This window comes from Arvicanthis niloticus, chromosome 4 (genome assembly GCF_011762505.2).
Source record: "Arvicanthis niloticus isolate mArvNil1 chromosome 4, mArvNil1.pat.X, whole genome shotgun sequence".
Taxonomy (NCBI): Eukaryota; Metazoa; Chordata; class Mammalia; order Rodentia; family Muridae; genus Arvicanthis; species Arvicanthis niloticus.
In genome coordinates, this window is record NC_047661.1 from 129,182,677 (window position 1) to 129,190,174 (window position 7,498).

At 39.6% G+C, this 7,498-nt stretch overlaps 1 protein-coding gene across 2 annotated transcripts in view; it reads right to left on the reverse strand.

The window, feature by feature from the left end:
- The window catches only part of St6galnac3 (ST6 N-acetylgalactosaminide alpha-2,6-sialyltransferase 3), a 489,219-nt gene that overhangs the window by 286,930 nt on the left and 194,791 nt on the right, over positions 1 to 7,498 (reverse strand). Inside the window, exon 1 of one of the 2 annotated variants that reach the window (XM_034500335.2) lies at positions 5,083 to 5,220. The exons of the other annotated variant lie outside the window; for it this stretch is intronic. The gene's annotated coding sequence lies outside the window, so the exon portion shown is untranslated. Of the gene's footprint in view, positions 1 to 5,082; positions 5,221 to 7,498 lie in introns of those variants that run through there. 2 annotated transcript variants of the gene reach the window in all.

The following is a 7,498-nucleotide window of genomic DNA, read 5'->3' on the forward strand; positions in this document are numbered from 1 at the left end:
ACAGAGCCCACCTGGCGAAGAGGAGATCTGATATGAGCAACAGAAGGCAGCTCTGTGACACAGTGGGCTACTTAACTTTCTGTGCTTCATTTACTGACTGTTTCTCCACTGAAAAATGGTGGCTGTCATAAGACAGCAGGGTTATTCATCAAATGTGATACCATTTACACAGACCTACCAGAAATAAACAATATCTGTGTATAATCATTAGTATATAGAAAGTGACCAAACAGTTCCCGCTACTTCTAAGGAGGCAAATCAAACAAACCCCTAGTAGCAGAAATGACCTTTGAACTAGGCTTTGGGAACTAAGCTTGTTTCCCAAATGTAAAGATGGCATGTATAGAAAACTGCTATTCGTAACTAAGACATGACAGTAGAAAGTGAAGGGGCAATGCAGGACATATCGCTGTATTTTGAACTTCTTTGTCTGCCAGTGATGCCAAATGCACTGTAATAGACAGTTAGGGAAAGAATCCTAAGCGAATTCTCCTAATTGGCTTTCTGCATAGTTAACTTCACTTACAGAGAAAAATGGTTATGGGGGCAGGATGCATTGCAAGAGAAGGCTCGTGGGCACAATTATGTAGCCTACAGAATTTAAGATGCTTTCTTCCATGCTACAAGCAAAAAAATAAAGAAAGAATGAAAGAAAAAAATGCTTCCCACTGGCAGGGCAGGAATATGCTAAGGCAGATCTGATGGTGACTATTCTGTTGCAGCGATTCCTGCCTGTGTCTGGAAATGCCACAGCACTGTATACAAGCAAGGCACTCACTGTCAGGCAACTCCATCCCTAGCCTCTAACTGGGGATGGTAACAATAGGCTCAGAGTGCCTTGTTTAATGAAAGGAGAATTGGAAGGTTCACCCTGGTTTGTAAAGCCAATTAACCACAGTCCATCCACTAGAGAATAAGTAAGTTGTGGGGTACTGAAGGCGGTCATGTGAGCTGAGTTTATGTGGCTCCCAGGAATATTAAAAACACACACCACACTGGCCCCTTTGAGGTACCAGGCTTTCAATAGTAAGCAGTAGAGCAATTTGGCTCAGAGCTCATCACCTAAAAACCTGCTTCACTTTGATCCTTAGTAGATTCCTGTCAAAGGATATCAATCTCAACCTAATTTAAAATCAAGAGCCCATATGGCCGTAACCTACCAACTCTTTAATTTAGGAAACCCAGTACTTTCACTCTAAAATGCTGTCCCATCTGACAAATAATTCAGGGAATTCAGGTCAATGCCTTGTACGACCTGGGAAAAAACACAGTTAACAACCGTCCTGCTTTTTAAACAGAACTTAGATAACCCAAAATAGCATTTGTTTTGAAAAATGTAGGGAGATGCATAGGAGATCAATTCATCAGGAGCATCCCAAGAATGGCATTGCAGTTATGATTCCCGCCAGACTGTGAAAGGATAGAAGGAGAGCTGCACAGTCGACCAGCTATGTCACCATCATAGCTCCGAATGGCACCACAAAATGCACTCCTTCCTGTATGTAAGACCCATGGGGCCTCAGGAGTTCAACATAGGCCAAATAAGACTGGTCCACATGGAAGAGTGAACAGGCAGCTGAACCCTTAGCAAAGAAGATCCAGACTCCAGACTGAGGTACTAGCCCTTTGTGAGCTCCCTCCTCCATCCTCCCCACCTCTCTCTCTTCCCCCTTGCCCTAACTGATGCTCTGGAGGCAAGTTCAAAACTCACCCTGCCACTTTGAGCATGTGACTTGAGAATTCTCTGGTGTAGCCTATTTTCTCATTTACAAATGAAATTATGACTTTACATAAACCCAGGAGAACGTGTAATGGACTTTCAAATTCAGTGACTTAATGAAAGAATCCTGGGCTGTGACAGTTCATCTCATGTGGTAGTATTAGTTTGAATAAACCACAGTGTGAAATATTTGGCCAAAGGCTATTATGGATGTTACTTAGCTTTTGTTCATGTAGTTTCCGGATTCGATTAGTATTTAAGTTGATAGGTTTTGAGTATATTAGCCCACACTCCATACCGTTGGCCGTCCATATCCAGTTAATTAGACACTTGAGAGAACAAAGACTGAGATCTCTTAGCATGAAGAAAGTCCAGTAAATAGACTTTGAACTCAAAACAGAAAGTTTAGCAGGCCTCTGTCTTGCTGGTCTACCTCATCAGAAACTAACCATCACCCCTACATGATCTCAGTGTGCACACATGATCTCAAATTATATGTATGTGCATATCTACTTACATGTTATGTATATGTATAAAATTTAACTACACATTTTGTTAATTATATTTTTTCTGGAGCATCCTGAATAACACACTGTATAAAAACTAAAGAAAATAACCAGAAAAATAAGGAAATAATACCTTGATAAGTTCTGACAGGAAAATCAAATACATTTGATAAAATTTAATGCATACAGCTATGACTTTAGAAGAATAATTTTTAAGATATTTATGCTGTTTCTTAAAATAGCAAATACAACGAAGTCAGTCAGCTTTACACGGGATGACCAAACATCAGAATGACTCTGTAAAACTGTCTACTGTTTACTAGGGCTCAGGAAGCTCTGTCAGCATAACAAATGTTGAAACATAAGAAGGAAAAAGACCACTTTTGAAAACCAGGATTGTATACCTAAACAAGTCAAAGTTCCAAATTTATATAACAAGACACAGTAATTTAAAAATACATGCATAAAAGGTTGAAGCATCCAATTTAATAAAATGATACTATTAAATATTAGAGGCAAATAAGTTTATACTGCAATAATAGTGGATGACTTCAATATCTAACTCTCAGCAATAAATTATACAGAAAAAATCTGGCATAGAAACTTCAACACTAAACTGTATGACAGATCAAGTAGACTTAACAAATCTCTATAGAATAGTGATCCAACAGCTACATACATTTTTTTCTAAGCTTCCCCCTGGAAGCTTCTGTAAAATAGAACAAGTTTTAGAGCATAAGGAAATCTTAATAAATACAGAAAAGAATCAAAATAATTTCTATAGTTTCTCGGCTCTTGGTAGAATGAATGCACATGTGAGCTAGAGACACCATGAAAGGAAATGCTTGGAGACTGAATAATAGCCACTTCAATAAGTAGCTCACTGAAGAGTGAGCCAAGAATATCTTTAAAGTTCTAGAATCAAATGAAAAATGAATCCATAATTTTATAGAAAACCATTGGGATACAAAAAAAAGAGGCAAGTTCATAGATCTGAGTGTTTTCTAGAAAAAAAAAAAGAAAAAAAAGACCTGACTTCAAATAAATAACAACAAATTTTGAAATATTATAAAAGTAAGAACAAGCTAGATTATTATGCAGAAATAAATAATAAGTGTGGTAGAAGAAATGAATGAAATGGAGGCTAAAATAATAACACAAGGAAATCGGTGAAACAAAGAGCTTGTTCTTTGAAAAGAGGCAAATCCACAAACTCATAACCAAACTAACAAAAGGAGGAGATATCCAAGTTATTAAAATTAATGATGGAGAGTGGGAATTGCCAATAGAGACAGGATTCAGAGGACCAAGAGGGAGTCTCTGAAAACCTATATTCCAAAATGGTGAGAAATGTAGAAGAGAGAAGCTCCTAGAAACCTATAACCAATGGAAATCACACAGAAGGATATCAGCTTAAGCACATCTCTGTAAGTGACAATACTGAAGTGTGAAATTCTTCCAACAAAGAAACCCCAGAGTAGGATAGATTCCCTGAAGAGTCTACTGGATCTTTAAAGAAATACACCAGGGCTCTAAATTATTCCTCAAAATCTGAAAGGAAGACCGCTGCCTGCAACCTATTAGTTTTAATTGTTAACAAGATATAGAACTCTCCTGGGATAGTGGGCCTCTGAGCATGCTTGTGAGGGATTATCTTGATTACATTATTAGTGTAGGAAGATCAATTTTAATTGTGGGCAGGCCCAGGGTTCCTGGACTCTGTAAAACAGTGAAAGCTAGCTAAGCGCTAATATATGCTCTCTCTCCTTCTGACCGTGGTCACGTGTAACCAACGGCTTGAAGCTCTTCCCCACTAGGGTGTATTAGATCTTCAAACCGTGGGCTCAAATAAGCCCTTTCTCCTTAGGCTGCTTTGGTCAGAGTATTGTATCATAGCAATATGCTTATGATTGATAAGAAAACTAACAGGCTGCCAAACTTATTCTCTACCACAGTATTACCCTGATACCAAAACCAGAACACACACACACACACAGAGAGAGAGAGAGAGAGAGAGAGAGAGAGAGAGAGAGAGAGAGAGAGAGAGAGAGAGAGAGAGAGAGAAAGATATTGTGGACCAATTTTCGTGATGAACTTTGACACAAAATGTCTAAATAAAATGCTTGCCAACAAAATTTAGCAACACTTTAAAAAACATTATAACCATGACTAAAATGGTTACATTACAGGATGCAAATCTAGTGTAGGCAGATCAATAAATACAAGGTAGCAGATACATAGGTTCAGAAATAGAAATCACATGACCAAAAAGCCCTTGACAGGGTTCAGCATGAGTTTACGATGAAGTCCAGGTAGAAACTAAAAACAGAAGAAACATGGAGACACATCTCAGCACAGTAAAGGCATCTCCAACCAGCTAACATTTAGCCAACATCAAACAAAATGGGAACGGTGACAGCATTTCCTGCAGAACTAGGAAGGAGCCAGGAGCTTCCAGTCACTCCACTGTCCCCAACACAGTTTACAGAAAGGGAATAGAGCAGCGAAACTGGAACAAACAGGAAATGAGTGAAATTATCTTCGCAGACGACATGACCTATGCTTTAAGAACCTTACAGATTCTATTAGAAATATGCTCATTATAAGAAACACTTTCAGGAAAACTGAGAAGACAGTACCAACAAGTGACAAACAGTAGCTTTTCCATGCCCCGGTAACTGTCACCCAAGACAGAAGTAGGCTCATCCACAAAAGCAATACCAAAACCAAAACACAACCCGATGAAAAAAGTCTCACCGAGGTGGTGAAAAGATGTCTACAATGAAAATGTCAGAGCACTGGGGAGAGAAGAGGAAGAAGACACTGGAAGACAGTGGCAAGTCCTCCCACACTCACAGGTTTGAAGTGATACTGTGAACACGGCTACAGTGCCAAAAGCAATGTGCGGACTTGATGTGGTCACCCTCAGCTGCCAGGGAGTTCCTCGCAGAACTACAGAAGCAATCCTCAAATTCATAAAGACCCAACGGCTCCAAGCAGTCCTGAACAGAAAGAGCAATGCAGGAGGTCAAAACCAGCATGGTGCTGGCTCACACACCTACAGAGTCAGACAGGGACCTAGAGGTACATCCCCAGGGCTACAAACATGTGTTTTTAGTCAGGTGCTAAACACATGCACTGAAGAGAAACAAGATGGCTGGGAAAACGAATGCCCGTATGTTCAGGAACAGATGCAGGTCCCTAGCCTTCACACTGTATGACAACCAGTCCAAACTGAGCCAAGGACCTAAATGTAAAGCCTGAGAGTTGAAAGGGCCAGAGGAAAATGACATCAAAGACAAGGGCTTTCTGGAAAGGACTCCCCTGGTGCAAGAAGTAAGAGTAAAAGTTGACAAAGGGCACTGTATGAAACCAAAGGTTTCTGCACATCCATGTGAAAGACAGCGAAGTAAGGATACAGGACACAGGATGGGGAAGAGTCCTTGTCAAACATACGCTGAATAGTGAATTCACTTGTAGACTCAATAAAGAACTACAAAAGTTAAATGGGCAAATGTAGCACTCCAGAAAGATTCTGAAGGGGCCATGTGGTACGGGTATAATCTAAAAACATTGTACACATGCATTAAGTTACAAAGAATAAATGAAAATGGAATACAGATGGCCAATAAATGTATGAAAATAAGAGACTTGGCTATCATGGAAATGCAAATTAAGACTACAGTAAGGTCCTGTCCTACCCAGGGAGCACCAAGAAAACAATGGCATGCTGGTGAGGATGTGAGGAAGAGAAGAATCTGTTAGGACAACTGGCCATTGTGAAAATCGGTACAGAGGCTCCTGGAAGCACCATATAGACTACTGAGTTGTTCCAGAGTACATGCCCAAAGGATTCTAAGTCACCCTACCACAGGGGACTTCATCCATCTTCACTGCCTCACTGTGATAGCCAACATCTAGACCGAGCAGCAGGTGAGGAGGTAAGGAAACACACACACACACACACACACTCATATACAACATACATGTACACACACACACATGCACATCATTATCATCATCTAAGCCAGTTTTAGCAACTTTTGATTAACACTTGAAAAGACAGTGCATAGTTAACAAAAGCTCCACACCCAGCTTCTCAGGAGGTATCTATATAAAACATTTGTCACAATGATGATCCTGCACTGAAGAACTATATTAAGGTCTTGATTCAGGCTGAAGAGCAAGGTTCCAGTGTGCTTAGTCCTGTCCTACTGTTCTGGTTCCAGGCGCCCAGTCAAGGTGTGTGCTGTCTGTGACTTTACTTCTTCAGGACACCCCAGCAGGTTGGCATACAGACTCGCCTTGTTGTGGTGACACTAAGCCATGTGGAAGGTAGTAGTTTTGTAGACTGCCCCTCATTTGGATTCATCTGGTGTTTGTCTCATGATTAGTCAGGGACACCTTTGAGAAAGAAGCCTGAGGTAAAGAAGGCTTTCATTATACCTGTGGAAGGTAACTTCCTACTGACATCATTTGTCACTGTGGTGTTAACTTCAGTCACATAGTTGATGTGGTATTTCTCAGGTGCAAACTGTAAAGTTACAGTCTTCTGCTTTCCATATTTTTTGGAAGCAGTTCATTAGAAAGAGTTGGAAAATACTTTAAGGTATTATGAATAATATATTTGTCTAGACAGACTCTACAGTTTGGATGTTGGAAATACCTCCAAGAGTATTTTCATGCATAGATATTGCTTTAAAATATTTTCTGTGGAAATTTTTTAAATGTTTATGAAAAAAATTATCAACCCAGATTTAGAACAGAGACTTAAAATGCCATAGTTAATATTCTGAGATACTGTCCCATAATCTAGAACTATATTTGAAAAGTTGAAATAACCCTCAACACATTACGTGACTCCATCACCTATTATGTGATAACATTATATAAATGGTTATAAGCTTTGTGGGAGGGGGAAGTATCTTATTCTTTACAAACCCAGGACTTAGCACATGGGATATCCAGCCATGACCATGAACTGAGGATTCCTGGAAGAAGCTGACCAGCAGAAACTCAATCACTTCCTTTGTCCACACAGTGTTACCATGGTAATCTTGAGCCTTGGAAAATTAGTTAAATCAGTAAGAGTCCATCCTCAGTATGGACTTCTGGACACAGAAGCTGTCATTGGCTATGATAATGGTGTTTGTTTATAAACCCATTCACGTAATTTTTACATGTGTGTGTATGTGTGTGTGCACATATATACATACATATATTCATATACATTTTTTTCCTAGACTCTTGCTTCTCAAAACTCGGATTCATT